General features: G+C 45.4%; 1 protein-coding gene across 1 annotated transcript in view; it reads right to left on the bottom strand.

Moving 5' to 3' along the window:
• ABCC4 (ATP binding cassette subfamily C member 4) overlaps positions 1-16,729 on the bottom strand; it is a 274,755-nt gene that overhangs the window by 76,553 nt on the left and 181,473 nt on the right. The window lies entirely within an intron of this gene.

The following is a 16,729-nucleotide window of genomic DNA, read 5'->3' on the forward strand; positions in this document are numbered from 1 at the left end:
TACAGCAATAAATAAATGGTACAGCAATAAAAGTTGTACAACAAAAATATGGCGATTTCATTTTGACCCAGCAGTTCCATTTCTAGATATTCAATGCAAGACAAGTGAACTCAAGTGAAAAGGTGTGTCCACATAAACACGTGCGCCAAAAGATGCGCTGCTGGAATACAGCAAAAACATCCCAGGAGATGGCGCAGTGGAGGAAGGCTGGTCTCTCAAACATGAGGCCCTGAGTTTGAGCCTTGGTATCACATGTGCCAGCGTGACACTCTGGTTCTTGGTCTCTCTCTCTCTCTCTTCCCTTTATCTTCCCTCTCTCAAACATAAAAACATTTATTTATTTATTTTTTAAAGCACCAAAACCCAAAATGGCCATCAGTTTGAGAACAGATTAAAAACAAACTGAGGTAGATGTCTTCATGAAATGAAACACCACTCAGGAGTTAAGAAAAAAATAATGAAACCGCGACAACCTGGATGGATTTCAAAATCATGAACGCCAATTCTAGCAAAATATAGATGTTATCAACTTAGTCAAGGAAAAAGAGGGAAATCTCAGAGCTTTGTGGAGCATGGAAATTGACAGCAAAGCTGGGCGAGAGACATATTGAGATGAAGGAACACATTTTACCTGGGCTATCAGAACTTATCAAGCAAGAAAAAAAACCATTTTTCCCCCTTTCTAAAAACATATATCATGGATGGGGGGATGGCTCAATGGATCAGATGTTGGACTCTCAAGTATGAAGTCACAAGTACCAGAGTGATGTCTGGTCTTCTTTTTCTCTCGTGAATAAATACATATTTAAGAACATAAATCGAAACTATCAACAGGTTACAAGTGGGGATATAACTAGCACACCATTCCCATCCTTTGGTCACGCACAGGCAGATTTGCTGGTTTCTAAAATCAGCTGTCAGGTGGTGACGTCCCCAGGGCACTGTGTGTAAGGGGAGGTCATGAGCTTGAGGCTTACTCTTGACCGAGCTCCCACCGGGTGCTGGGGTGATGGCTTGTTTGACCTTCCTGGCTGAGTTGTACTGTCTGCCTTGTGTCTTGATGCAAGTAACAACCAGACACTACATGTACAACGCCAAAGACAAGGCCGAAAGAAACCAGCAAATAGGAGCTAGGTAGCGGCAGACTGAGATGAGAGCACATGTCACCACACACAAGGACTAGGGTTCGCGTTCCTAGTCCCCGTCTCTGCAGAGTAAGAAGTTTCATGAGTGCTTACGTGTTGGGATATGAACATAACTAGCATATGCCTGACAACAGTCTGACCAGCAATACTACTGACTTACGAAAACCCACAAGGGATTGTGGGTCTTACAGAAAGTTATTTTTTTATATTTATTTATTCCCTTTTGTTGCCCTTGTTGTTTTATGGTTGTAGTTACTGCTGTCGTCGTTGGATAGGACAGAGAGAAATGGAGAGAGACGGGGAAGACAGAGAGAGGGGAGAGAAAGACAGACATCTGCAGACCTGCTTCACCGCCTGTGAAGCGACTCCCCCGCAGGTGGGGAGCCGGGGCTCGAACCGGGATCCTCACACTCTGCGCCACGTGCGCTGAACCCGCTGCGCCAGCGCGAGAAATCACTCTCTGTTCCTGCTGCTCTCTGCCCGCTCTCCTCCCCCCTAGGACCCGCCATGCTGCTTCCCAGGGACCTGAACACATGTAACCGAGCGCTGGTTACTAGCTTAAAGTCTCACCCACTGCCATCGCTGCCCCTTTGCCTAGTTTGCTGTATCGCAATAACTGTTATGTAGTAAGACTCCCCTTTGTTTAAACCCCCAGCTCAAAGTCATGTGATTTTAAAAATCACAATAGTGAAGCAGTGCCACAGGAGTCTTTTTTTTCTCTCTCTCCCCTTTCTATTTCAGTTTCTATCTCTAGCCAATAAATGATTTTTTTTTTAAAGCAGAAACCAGTGAGTCATGAAACACAGGCGCAGAAGACAGCCATGAGACTGAACAGACCATAAACCTCACGTTCCACAACAGGACTAACGGTGAGTGAGACTCCTCCAGTAAGAAGCAAGTGAAAGATCTGACTGGAACAAGTTCTCTGGCCTACCCATCCATGTTCATTGTATCAAGAAACCTCATTAGATCTGAACAGTCCCATGCAGGACGAGCTCAGGATGGTCTGTGCCCATGGGAAATCAGGAAAACTGGGGGAGGAAATAGCATTTGAAGACGCCTTCAAAGGAAACAAATATTTAGCCAATCTTTCCCATCCCTGGTGACAACTGTCCACTCTGTTGTTTGGCAGGGGATGCCATCCAATCACGCCAGCATGGAAAGTTCTATGCTCCGCACGCAAGACTTTGATAAGGAGGTGATCCTCAGTTTTCCCTCCTTTAGGTCTTAATTAGTTTTATGTTAAAAGACACACATTATCATTGCAGCGCACATGCTGGGACAGACAAATTGGAGCTCTGTTTGCCAGCTGGGGAGGGTCCCTAGCGATTAACTGTCACCGGGCTTAATGGTGGCATTCTGAGTGTGCTAACTAGCATGCTGGAAAACCCAACCAACCAACTGCCTCACCTGTCACAGGGAAGTAAAGGGGACAGAGGTGAAGTTGTGCAAATCCTATCACCCTGGTCACAGAAACCTGAGGGTCAAGTGTTTGTAAACACTTCCAGGAGCCCAGGTCATCAATCCCACCTTTTCAATGAACAAGGAGACCCACTTTAACTTGACATTTTGTATAGCTCATGATTTGAGGGATTGGCGTTCTGGAGAGACACTTCATCTCGCAAATATCCCAGCCTAAAACACTTTTGCTGATTTTTTTTTTTTTAAAGTCTGGAAACAAACCGCCACCGGCGAGATCCAGGTTCAGAATGGATGAGTTTACTTTTGAAGAGTGGGTGACACAGAGATCTTTCAAGCTGACTAATGATCTCTTTTGTCCAAGTGGAATTTGAGGGTGGAGGTGGGAGGAGGAGACGGAGGTCAGCACCCCACAGAAAGCGCCAAAGGCCACAGTCATTGTTCGGGAGAGAGGGGCTGGAATGCTTTCTACGCACTTGGTCTGACATCCCCACAAAAAGCAATGCAAGGGTCAGTGGTACTTTGACAAGCCCAGGCAGGGCTGCTCCTGTGTGTCCACAAAAGCCACTGGCCCCGGCTATTATGTCCCCGTCTTAGGCTGGCTTTGTTCTCCACACCCAGATGCAGCGGCTGTGTTTTCCTGCTGGACCCCCTCTCTTGCAAACAGCTTCCCCCCCCACCCCTTTCTGCAAAGAGATGACTGGGACACCGCCTTCACAGTTTCTTTCTCGTGGGTGTTTTCACTTCATAAAATGCCGAGTCAGTGTGTTTTGTGCAAGGTGAGGAAGGAGGGGACTCCCGCTGCATGGTGGTCTGGTGGTCCCCGCCACACCGCCATTGGTGGCTCCAGTAGCGTCAGGATTAGCCCTTTGTGCTCCCTGAAAGGCTCTGAAAAGTCAGTTATTTAAGCTCAGTCAAGCTGTTGATTTTTTTAAATTTTTTATGGGGAGGGTAAAGGGTATGGAGGGGCAAAGAAAAGATTTTTCAATTCAGTTTTCCTCCATAAATGACAGTGTTTTGCTCGGGCCGCTGTGTGTGTTCACATGCTCTAGAGCAATCATGAAATTAAAAAAAAAAAAGAATTAAAATGACCTAAAAAAAAATCCCACTTCTGCCTTTTCCCTTTCCCTTTTACTTCTTGACAAGAAGAAAGGCCTCTTGGGCGTGAGAAATTCATGATGAGTATTCTAGATCATTCAAACTTGTCACTCAAGGGATACTGAGTGCTAGCTGCGAAAGTTTTGGAAACCATTTGAAGGTTACCTTACCATGAAATATTTAAACAAGCAAGAGGCTCCTTTGGAAACTATTGATTTTTCATAGGAAAATGTCTGCTAAAAGCTTTAGGGGGTAACAGACCTAGAATCTCTGCGATATGAACTCATGGGGATGATTTCAAAGAGATTAAAAACTGTGTGTGATCATTACTTTAAATCAACACAAGGCCATTCAACAGGCTAATCCTCCGGCTTGAAAGTATTTGAGAAATAACTACCCATTCGCTGGAGCTTCACAACAGTTAGATGTTAAGCTAAGAAGTTTATTAAACTGACTTTACTTTCTCCTCACAAGTGAATTTCATGAGGCAGGTACTATTTACTCTATTTCACATAAATATTTCAACCCAACCACCAACCTGCAGATGCTACTATGATTCCATCCTGACTCTGAAGTGAAAAATCCATAGGCAAAAGAATAAAAGAGAGAATTTCTGCAAGTGGTAGACTCTCACTTCTGCATTCCAGTATTCTTGGCAGATTTTAGCCAACCGGCTCTCACCTTTGATATGGTCAGCACCTTGATGGATTCTGTTTGTAACCTATCTGCTTGTGCCGCACCCAGCTTGAAAACAGATAAAGGCTGGGTGATGAAGCTGAAAGGTCATTCAGGTCCGATAGAAATCGACCTGAAACTCATTAGTGAGAAACTGATATAACTCCTTGCCCTCTATGTGGTTCTTTGGTTACTTTTGAGCTGTAAACTGGAGAGCAATATTATGGATTTTTTTTTTTTTTTTGGTAACAACTTCCCTGGGCAGACGACCTTACCAATGTGTTCCAGAACCCCACCTCTGGAGTCCTGCCCCACAAGGAGAGATAGAAACAGAATGGGGGTATGGATCGACCTGCCAACGCCCACATCCAGCAGAGAAGCAGTTAGAAGCCAGAACTATTCCCTTCTGCAGCCCCCCCCCCAAAGTTTGCATCCATACTCCCAGAGAGGTAAATGTTAGATAAAGATGACCAGAGGGCTCTGAACTCCAATTCCCTCAGGACCCTAAGAGAGAGGGGGGGGGGAAGGGGTGTTGGGGGGCCTGGGAAGGGAGGACACTTGGAAGTAGTTGTGACTTAGAAAGAAGGACCAGAGTAAAAGTGGGAAAATATATAAAAATTTAGATAGATAATTATAGAAATAATATTCAAGCTATATCTATGACCTTGAGAGAACTATTGCAGTTTCCAATGAAGGGAATGAGGACACAGAACTCTGGTGGTGGGAATGATGTGGAGTTATACCCTTGTTATTTCATAATTTTATAAATCAATACAGAATTACTAATAACATTTAAAAAATAATTTTAGAAGAGAGAAAAAGAGAGAAAGAGAGCACACACTAATGCAGGAAACACCCGGTATGTCCAAATGCATGGCGGTCCTCCGTGTCACCACCATGTCTTGGAAGATTGCCCTCTCCAGTGTGGGCCAGTGTTCTCCACCAAGAGTTTTTATCAGCTGACCAGATGTCCCAAATAGAAAGCTGGCCAAACCTGCACCTCACCTCCTTCTGTCTCCCCTATCTTGCCAAACCCCAGCCTTCTGATAGTTTCTCTTCCCCTTGACCCAGCACTTCAAATCAGAAATCCTATGCTTGAGACCCAAGCTTCCCTCGGATTTGCCCCTTGTGTCTCTGAAGCCTAATCTAAAGCTTCACACTCCTGCAGTTCCATGCTAGGGTCTCCGTAAGAACAGCATACCCTCTCTCTGGGCTCCCTGTCACTGAGGATGCTTCTTTCCTACATGAGGTTCAGGAATCACCATGAAAAGACACCCCAGCCTAACTTCACCAGATAGGGTTACAGAAGAGTCCCTGAATAACTGGCCAGCTCAGAAAGAAAACACACACAATGTCTAAGTGAACTTTCGGTTTCTGTTTAAAAGCCTGGATGAGACCAATGTTGCCCCACCTCAAGATGCTCTGTGTAAATCACCCCTGGAGCCAGCACGGTGTGACTGACAGCTCACTTGGTTCTGAGTTTGATCTTTGTCATCGCAGATCCCAGAAGGATGTCTGGTACTCTCTGTCACTAACTTCATTCATAATTCAAAAAAGAGTCTAATATAATGGATTGGCCAGTGAAACGCTGTCAGGTTTCCAATGGACCTGGCATGACTGGATAGAAAGGGAGGAAGCAGAATCAGCAACCTAGTGAAGCCTTGCAAAGGTCCAGCATGAACTGAGGTTGGTACTGCCTCCCCATGAGATCCTGGAAGGAACCACAAAGAAAGGAGGAAGTCTGAAGCCACCAAAGGCTTTTCCAGATGGCCAAAGACAAGAGAGAAATTCTGAAGACATCCAGATCCTTTTCAGGAAGCGGCTAGGGGCACAACACAGTGCAAGTAGCATAAGCAGCGCAGACCAGATCGTGGGCTTTGCTCATTCTCAGCAGAGACCCCTGCAAAGGTGGGAGCGAGGAATAACATCATTGCAAGACTGGCCAGCTCCTCATGGGGCGCGAGCGCTACCACACTGCGATCATCATCTCTGGCATTATGCTATTCCACTGCAGAATACTGTACCCCAGTATGGTTCCGTAGCCCCCATGTCCACTTGGTCGATTCCAAATTATATTCCTCCATGAGGATCATTTCTGGAACCACCCGTTCCACCCCGGTTCCATGGCTGCCAGTTCTTAGCAACATCGCCCCGCCAGATATTCGTCGGGATGCGGCATCATCTAAGTTCATTTCCCACGTCTACGCTCGACCGGACCTGCCAATATACGCGGATAACTTCGCCCACCCTGTCCAACGCTTGACGTCTCGTCACCCAATCTGGTCCCCTACGCCTACACTGAACTTCTCTGTTCCAGTCTCTTGGAAACAGAGTTGGCAGTCAGCTGAGGTAAAGAACAAACACCTCATCACAGACCCCTGCAAGCGTCAACCCGGCATTGACCTAGCACGTTATGATTGGGCCCTCCTCAATCGCTATCGAACAGGCCATGGCCGGTGCGCCGCTATGTTCCATTGCTGGGGAGCCAGAGAGGACCCAAACTGCCCCTGCGGCTACAGACAGACTATGACCCACATAGTCAACAACTGCCACCTCTCCAGATTCTAAGGAGGTCTTGAAACTTTACATCAGGCTCAACCTGATGCTGTTGACTGGCTACGGAAGAAGGGCAAACGCTAGAAGAAGAAGAAGCAGAGACCCCCAATAGGTAATGATAACACCTTCAAAGGAGAGAGACAAGCACACCCAAGCTTTGTTTCCTCTTAACATGGTAACAGAGAGCAGCCACTAGCCAGCTGAAAGATCTTGGATGGGGCCAACTGTCTGTAGGTTCAAATACAAATTCCTTAGACACATTTTCAAGGCTGGCTAAGAGGTAAACACTAATTCACCTGAAGATCAGTGAGAACCACAGGTACAGCCACAGACATTATCTTCCTTGCTTTGTAGATGTGTTTCAAGCTACCCCATTCAAAGATTGCATTATCAACATGAATTCCCCTCTGAGGGTGAGGGTGTGTCCATACACATATACATATAATAAAGCACCAGCAAAATCTATTGTATTAAGCCAATACATCCGAACACCTGTTTTCTTTTTATCCCCCTTTTAAAAAATAGAACAGAGGCAGATAGACAGAGAGAGAGAGAGAGAGAGAGAGAGAGAGAGAGAGAGGCAGGCAGACACCAGAACATCAAAGCTTCCTTCAATGTAGCAGGGCCAGGGCTTGAACCAGGGCTGTGCACATGGCAAAGTAGTGTACTATCCAAGTGAGCTATTTCACTGGCCCCAGAACACCCATCTTCATCAGGAAGAATGTTGTCTACAATATGAAAGCTGTGATCCAGGGTATGACTTCTTTATTGATAATTTATCTGGACACTCAACATTTCCAACTGCTACTTGAACACCCACATTCATAAGTTGTAAAGGAGGCCTTTTCCACAAGAAAAAGTTAAGATTTATTATTACCCATGGGCTATAAGATGTTTCCACTACTTAATAACTTCCAGCAGTAGTATACTGTTGAGTTTCCATAAGGCGAGCATTCCTGGTTTCCAGTACAAGCACAATAGACAATGCCCTGCTACCCAGCACCCTGGACTATAAAGCAAAGCTTCTCTTTGTAAAGACCTGGAGAAAGGAGCCTTTGCTTTTGCCTCAGTCAGCTGCTCTTGCATACAAAGCCTGTGCTCTTCCACCGAGCACAGATGCCAGCTCTGCTTTCTTCCATTTTAAGCCTCCTCAGGCTACCCCTTCCTCAGAATGCTATTCCCACCCAGGGGAGCAACTACCCATCATCCAACACAACCACCCACCTACCGCAGGCAGGCACACACAACTCACGTAAAAACTCACAGGAAAATCCTCACAACTTAGCCAAACATCCACAGGTCCCGCGTTCCCAATGGACTTCTTATTTTTGAGTCAGATTCCTGCAAACAGAAGCTTGTCTTCCCCTCAACCTCCTCCACTCTTCACCTTTCAGCCACTGACCACCTGCTCTTTTCTTGTCCCAATCCACTCCCACTGGCCACCCAAACAACAGACAGCCTTCCACTCCCCCCACCCCTCCATAGGACCCCCTCAATTCTGTCTTTCCTGCTGTTCATCTGGTGCCTCCTCCACTTGGTTTCTCCCTCTGTTTTCTCTCTAAGTAGTCAGACTGCTAACAGATTCTAATCTTGGCCCCTAATGTTGCACTTTCGGCAATCTTATCTGTCTTCACAGAATCCACAACTACCTGTTCTGAGAATGCCAGTCCTGTTCTCATGCCAGGCGTGTCTCTCTCTCTCCCCCCATAGACTAAAAAATTTCCAACTCCTCAGACACCACCTCCACCCTATCACTTCCTCGAGATAACTGAAGGAAAAATAAGAACTCAGACTGTCTCATGCTCAAGCCTTATCTATTCTCCTAGATGGCATCCCTTCCACTGTCAGTCTTACCATGTGGCACTGTAGTTGCTGACTCTGTCTGTCATTCCCAGGAAAGCATGCCTCATGGAAGATGGAAATAAATCTCATTCATCTCCACATGCCCAAGCCCAAAAGACAGGACACATCGTGTCAAATGAAGATAAGCCCCTTCTATCCTACCCCTGCATACTGCCAGCACATAGTAAGCACGTAGAAAAAAACCTGTTGAAGAAAAAAAGTGGGGGAGGGCGAGTCGGGCGGTAATACAGCGGGTTAAGCGCATGTGGCGCAAAGCACAAGGACCGGCGTGAGAATCCCGGTTCGAGCCCCCGGCTCCCCACCTGCAGGGGAGTCGCTTCACAGGTGGTGAAGCAGGTCTGCAGGTGTCTATCTTTCTCTCCCCCTCTCTGTCTTCCCCTCCTCTCTCCATTTCTCTCTGTCCTAGCCAACAAGGATGACATCAAGAGCAATAATAACTACAACAATAATAACAACAAGGGCGACAAAAATACATAAATAAATAAATATTTTTTAAAATGGGGCGAGGGGACAAGCTTGTAGGCATGAGCAACATTGAAAAGTCCAAAATACGACAAATCACATCACAGATCTATAATAAAATTAACAAGTTTCCCTTTGAATAAGTCAGCTGAGGGGCCGGGCAGTGGCACATACAGTTAAGCCCACATAGTGCAATGCGCAAGGATCTGGGTTTAAGCCTTTGGCTCTGGCTCCCCACCTGCAAGAGGAAGCTTTGCAGCAACGCAGGTCTATATGTGTCCTGCCCAATAAAATGAAAAAAAAAAAAATGGCTGTCAGGAGCTGTGGATTCATACTGCTGGCATCGAGCCACAGCAATAACCCTGGATACAAAAAGAAAGAAAGAAAGAAAGAAAGAAAGAAAGAAAGAAAGAAAGAAAGAAAGAGAGAGAGAGAGAAAGAAAGAGCAACAGAGGGAGAAAGAAAGGAAAAGAAAAGAAAAAGAGTCAGCCTGAAGCAGTGAAACTCTTGTGGCTGTAAATCAAATAAATAAATAAGCAAATATTATTTTTCCTTTCAGGAGAAACAATCAAGATGTTTCCATTACGTCTCCTTTGTATAAATATAGTCCCCAACCAACACATTTGCCCATCAAGTATCACAAGTATCTATATCATCAAAATGATGAATCATAAATTAAATGTTTCATTAGAACATCACACAGATTACACATATATGGCACCTTTACTCATTAAGTCAGTGGCTGTTTTAAAGACATGAACGGCTCCAGCTATGGTGCTGGTATTTATTGACTGTTGGGAAGTCAGTCTCAAATTGAGTTTTCAGCTCTGCCCCTACTGTTATCTTTGCCTACCCAAACATATATTATTTTGAAGACCAACCTCCTATCCAAAGAACTCTCCCCTGTCAAGTTACTTTTTTTCTTTAATATTTATTTATTTATTTTTGGATAGATAGAGACAGAGAGAAATTGAGAGGGAGGTGAGGAGATATGTTATTTTCGCTGGGCTGGCTTCACGGGCGGGTAACAGACGACCCGGGACTCATGGCTGGGTTGTACACAGTATCTCTTTATTCATGCAGGACGCAGCGCAATCTATACCAAGCTAAGCTAAACTCAAAACTACAAACAATCTTGTCCTTATAAATATACTAGCCCAGTAGGGTGGGAACTGGATGCAACGCAGAGAGGGTGGAGAGAAAAGTGACTGGTGAAAATCAGGGTGTGACAAGGAGAGGGGGCGGAGCAGGCAAGAATTCTACCACTGAACCACCAATGCCCTGGAGGGAGGGTGGTGCTTGTTAACAGAGGTTATGTAAATAGAATACAGTGTTATGTAAATAGAATGCAGTGTTAAGCAGGGGGGATTTAAACCAAATGAAACAGAAAAGGTTTTTAGAAGTAGAATTAGAAGCATACCAACAGAGATAGAAAGGGAGAAAGACAAAGAGACACCTGCAGCCCTACTTCACTACTCGTGAAGCTCTCCCCATGCAGGTGAGAACCCGCTTCCTTGCACAGTGTTAACGTAAGTACTTAATCATATACAACACTGCCCGCCCTGTTGGGTTCTCTTGTCCATTGTCTCTATGAAGACCTTTGGGCCATTTGCATTCCCATGCTCATTTCCATAAAGACGTCTTCACAGATGAACTACGGCCTAGCTTAGCTTGATAAGCGACGTTGCTTTAAAGTTACTGTCTGTACTCAAAGCTGTTGTGGTTTCTGCAAAATAAAAAAGTGCAAATAAACACGACGTGTTTGAACAACACTGATAAGGCAGCTGTGCGTTGCCAGTCTCTGGCTAACTCATATCTGATGAGCCCAGGGCAGCCCCTGGCAACCAGCAGACTGTTCTTATTTAGTGCCAGGTAAGTTATTTCCTATGATGTATTACAGAACTTTCCTCACTTCTCACACCCCTCTCATATGCCTCAGTGGTCGAAAACTCATCTTTCTTCATCACTTCTGCCCTACTAGGGCAGTTCAGGCTCCAAAAGTGCCACCCGCTCCAAGGTTCCTTAGAGTTCACTCCCCAAGGCAGCAAGATAGGAAAGACAAGACTGTCTATACTAGTTGCTTCATGGTGACTCATTAACATGGGTGCTGAGAGTTAACTAACTCAAACAAAGCCAAATTCCACCAGTGTGTAACCAACGCCAAGTCATTTTTTCAACTAATAGGGGACAAAGTTAAGCAAAGAACCGTTATCTGGCCAGCAAACGGACTTTCTTTTTAAAAATGTCCTTAGTGTAGTCATTTAACTGGTAAAATGGGACCTGTCCCTGACTTCTGCCTTGCTTCACAGGGCACAAGTATAGCCACTGGGGGACAGAGGCTTGGGAACTCATTCTCCCTCTGTGGTGGGGACACCAGGCTCAGTTGTAAACATCTGCCTGAGGTTCTAACCCAATGTCCGTATTTCCAAATGGTCACGGACAGAACCAGTGACACTTATCACGGTGGCTCAGAAAATGTAATCAAGCAGTAAGCTCTGGATTTTCAAGGACTGTCGTATGCTTTACATTGGTTTGTTCTAGCCCTCCCCTGCCAAGAGAATTGGATCAGTCCAGTTAATTTCGCGGGCCCACTTGGCCCCGCCCCAAGGAACCCCAACAGAGGGTTCCTGAGTTCGAGAGTTTCAGAGTTACAGAGTAAGAGAGAGTTCCACAGTGGAAGAGTTTCAGAGTTCAAGAGTTCCTGAGTTCCTGAGTTCGAGAGTTGAAGAGAGTTCCTGAGTTCCAGAGTTCCAGAGTAAGAGAGAGTGCTCGTGCCACCGCAAAGAGACAGCAGAGTTCTGTTTGGTGATTAGTTTGTCTTAGTTTATGAATCGTTGTTCCTGAATAAAGAAATACAGCTTCCCTGCCCAGCCGTTGTCTCCGCATCTCTGTTACCCGCCCGTGAAGCCAGCCCGCCAGGCAAGAGTAAGGTTAGAAGGGAAGGTAACATTAGGTTTTAAGGGACGAATTTGTGTTAGAGAAATCTCTGAACCTAGGAAGGATATTGGAGGGATTAGCTGTATCTTCTCAGGGGCTACATTAAGGCCGCTTTTCTTTAATGCAGGGATGAGAAAATCACGTAAGGCATAGAGATCTGTATCTGATTTTCCCCATATTAAAATATCATCTGTATAATGAAAAATATTAAGGCCCTTATGAATATATGGGACAAGGGCAGATTTAACAGCCTCCTGACAAATTGTAGGACTATTGGCCATACCCTGGGGCAGCACCACCCATTCAAATCTATCAGCAGGGCTGGCATTATTAATAGACGGAACAGAGAAGGCAAAATGTTTACAATCTCGCGGATGCAAGGGGATAGAGAAAAAACAATCTTGTATATCAATAGCTGTGATTGGAATTCCCGTGGGAATTGCAGAAGCAAGAGGCAAACCCCTTTGGGGGGAGCCCCAGACCTGCATGGTTTTATTTACTGCACGGAGATCTTGAAGGAGGCGCCATTTTCCTGAGCGCTTTTTAATCACAAAGACAGGAGTATTCCATGGGCTTCGAGAATGACGAATGTATCCCAAGGACAACTGCTCTCGGACGAGCTCTTTTAAAATTTTTAGCTTATCCCTAGGTAAGGGCCACTGTTCCACCCAGAGAGGCTCATTAGAAAGCCAGCTTAAGCGGGGTGTTTGGCTACCAACAGTGGCATTTAGTATTGGGGCTGCTGAATAGACCTGGTATCGCGGGAATGAGTTTTACGCTCTGCAGAGGTGTCTGTGGATATCCTAACATTAAGACATTCCAGAAGATCCCTGCCCAGTAAGTTGGTGCTAATATTAGCTACCAAAGGGCGGAAGTGTCCGGTAGAACCTTCTGGGTCTTCCCACATAAGCGAGTCTCGTGTGCAAAATGCTCTCGTCATCCCTCCTATTCCATGTAAACTGGGTCCAGAGATGAGTTCCCAATCTTGGGGAACCTCTTCTTGCCTTAAAATCGTCTTTGCTGCCCCCGTGTCAATCAAAAATTTAAAAGGAATATTGCCAATCTTTACTGTCATAGAAGGGTGACCTTGTTCTAAAACAGGAGTGATCCACTAAATGTCAGGCCCCGAATTTGTACCATTCAGGGGCGAACCATCTTTATGAAATTGGGACCAACAATCTCTCTTCCAATGAAACCCCTTACGACATTTTGGACAAACAGTACGTGGTCTCTGGCTCCCTGACTGAAAGCGGGGTTGCTCTGGCTGGAGGCGTGGTTTCCCTGACTGGAGGCGTGGTCGCAACTTATCAGGACATTGGTTACGCCAATGTCCTTGGCGACCGCACTGAAAGCAGGCCCCGTTTTGCTTACGTGGGGCAACTGCATAGACCTGCGTCGGCTAGCTCAGTCGGTAGAGCATGAGACTCTTAATCTCAGGGTCGTGGGTTTGAGCCCCACGTTGGGCGCCATTTGTTGTTAAAATTTTCAGAGGCTCTTGCCGGGCGGGCTGGCTTCACGGGCAGGTAACAGAGATGTGGAGACAACGGCTGGGCAGGGAAGCTGTATTTCTTTATTCAGGAACAACGATTCACAAACTAAGACAAACTAATCACCAAACAGAACTCTGCTGTCTCTTTGCGGTGGCACGAGCACTCTCTCTTACTCTGGAACTCTGGAACTCAGGAACTCTCTTCAACTCTCGAACTCAGGAACTCTTGAACTCTGAAACTCTTCCACTGTGGAACTCTCTCTTACTCTGTAACTCTGAAACTCTCGAACTCAGGAACCCTCTGTTGGGGTTCCTTGGGGCGGGGCCAAGTGGGCCCGCGAAATTAACTGGACTGATCCAATTCTCTTGGCAGGGGAGGGCTAGAACAAACCAATGTAAAGCATACGACAAAGGACACATAGATGAATCCCAGCCATCCCATACCCCATAGCTAGAGGATTCTAACTCTCCAGAAAAGCATGGTTGTGTGCAGATCTCCAGTGAGAAAGCAAAAGCGTGACAGCCATAGTTGGAATATCCTGATAGATGGAAAGTCCCAACTCCTTATTCATAAAGACAGTTCAACTTTAGAGTTTAGTTTGTATTCCATTGCTATAAATCCTGCCAGCTTCTCTCTGGATAGGATGCACACCTCCTGTAATATAAAATGGACAGAAACAGCTTTTTTTTTAAGTTTTAGGAATCTTGTCTTATTTTATAACTTTTATTATATTTGATAAGTTCCTTCCACCCCCACGTTACAGAAAGGGATCCAGGACTTGAACTCAGGTCCCTGTGCATAGTAATGTGTACACTCAGTCAGGCGAGCCATTGCCCAGGTACTCCTTTTTAAAATTAATTTATAATTTTCCTTATTTATTTGCCTCCAGCCTTATCGCTGGGGCTTGGGGCCAGCACTACAAATTCACTGCCCTGCCAGCCATTTTTCCCATTTTATTGAACAGGAGAGACAGAAATTGAGAGAGGAGCAGATAGAGAGGAAGAGAGAGGGGGCCTGGCAGTGGTGCACCTGGTTAGGCGCACACACACTACAGTGCGTGAGGACTAGGGTTCAAGCCCCTGGTTCCCATACGCAGGGGGAAAGCTTCACGAGTGGTGAAGCAGTGCTGCAGGTTTCTCTCTGTTTCTCTTCCTCTCTATCTCTTCCTCCCCTCTCAATTTCTCTATGTCTCTATCCAATAATAAATGAGTAAGTAAGTAATTTTTTAAAAAAGAGACAGTAAGAGAGACTGACAACCCTTCTGCAGGTGGGGAGCTGGGAGCTCGAACTAGGATCCTTGCTTGGGTCCTTGTGCTTCCTACTGTGTGCGCTTAACCCCGTGAACTACTGCCTGGTCCTTTCGTTTTTTACTTTTAAAAAAGGTGTGTGTGTGTGTGTGTGTGTGTGTGACAGAGAGGTGTGTGTATGTATGTGTGTGTGTGTGTGTGAGAGAGAGAGAGAGAGAGAGAGAGGGAGGGAGGGAGGGAGAGAGAGAGAGAGAGAGAGAGAGAACGAGAACACCAACATAGCTGGCACACGCAATGCCTGTGTTCAAACTCAGGACCTTATTCTTGAAAGTCATTTCTCTACCCACTGCACCACCTTCCAGATTAACATCTTTTTAAAACTCAACTATCTGAGTCTAACTCAGCTATGGGGTTAATCGGACTCATGTTCTGTAAACCTCTATGAAAACAGGTTACGGTGCTAGAATATGGAAATTCCTACCCAAGAAACAAGTGAGAAACATTAAAAGCAAAATCCAGGGCAGTGATACAGCTACTTTGGTGGAGCTTGTGTCCTGCTGTGTATGAAGCCTGGGGTTTAAGTCCAGCATCACAGGAAGCATAACAGAAGACTCAGAGAAGTACCCTTAGTAGTGGAGTGGAGCTGTGGCGTCAATCCTCTCCGGCTATTTCTCTTAAATAAATAAATAAATAGTAGACTACTCCAGGAGGTTGCACAATGGATAAAGCACTGGCCTCCTAAGAATGAATTCGATCCCTGGCATTGCATGTGCCAGAGTGGTGCTCTGGTTCTCTGTCATAAATAAATAAATCTTTAAAGAATAAAGAAAAAAAATAAGAGTAGAAAATTGGAAAGCTGGGGAGACAGTATAATGTTATACTATCAAAAGACTTATACAAGGTTATACTATACAATAGACTCTTATGCCTGAGGCTCTGAGGTCTCAGGTTCAATCCCCAGCACTACCATAAGCCAGTGCCGAGCAGTGCTCTGGTCTCTGTCTTTATCTGTATTTTTCTCATTAAAGTAAAGAAAATATAAAAAAAGAAGAAGAAAAGAAAGTTGGATAAGAGAAGTCATTTATCCATATTACACAAACTTGAGGCCCTGGGAAAACCAATTAAAGTATAAAGAACAAATTAAAGTATAAAAGGGTTTTCAATGTCAATAGGAGGTTGTGAATGACAGCAAAGCCAAGAGAACAAATGGCCCGTGGTCTCAATTAGGAATGGTGCTGACAGAACTCTTCAGAGAGTCGATGAACTAGCTACACGAGGGGTCTGGGTGTCGTGTCCATATCAGACTTCCATGCCAGCCAAAGGTGTGAACATCCCCTGGCACCTGTGTGCTGGCTGAACTCAAACTTTCAAAATTCAAGGATGGATTCTTTTAAAAAAAATTTTTAAAAAAACATTTATTTATTTATTCCCATTTGTTGCCCTTGTTGTTTTATTGTTATTGCCATCATTGTTGGACAAGACAGAGAGAAACGGAGAGAGGAGGGAAGACAGAGAGGGGGAGAGGAAGATAGACACCTGCAGACCTGCTTCACCGCCTGTGAAGTGACTCCCCTGCAGGTGGGGAGCTGGGGGGGGGGGTTTGAACCAGGATTCTTACAGCAGTCCTTGCACTTTGTACCATGTGCGCTTAACCCACTGCACTACCACCCGACTCCCTCAAGGATGTATTCTAAGTTAGTGAAGAAGAAAAAAAAAACAGTAGCCCTCCTCCCCAAAACTAAGTACTTCAGTAAAGCCAGGAGAGTTGGGCTCATTGTCATGTTGACCTTGCTTTGCTCTAATTCAAGGAGCCTATTTAGAAATGTCAGGAGCAACG

This window comes from Erinaceus europaeus, chromosome 5 (genome assembly GCF_950295315.1).
Source record: "Erinaceus europaeus chromosome 5, mEriEur2.1, whole genome shotgun sequence".
Classification (NCBI taxonomy): Eukaryota; Metazoa; Chordata; class Mammalia; order Eulipotyphla; family Erinaceidae; genus Erinaceus; species Erinaceus europaeus.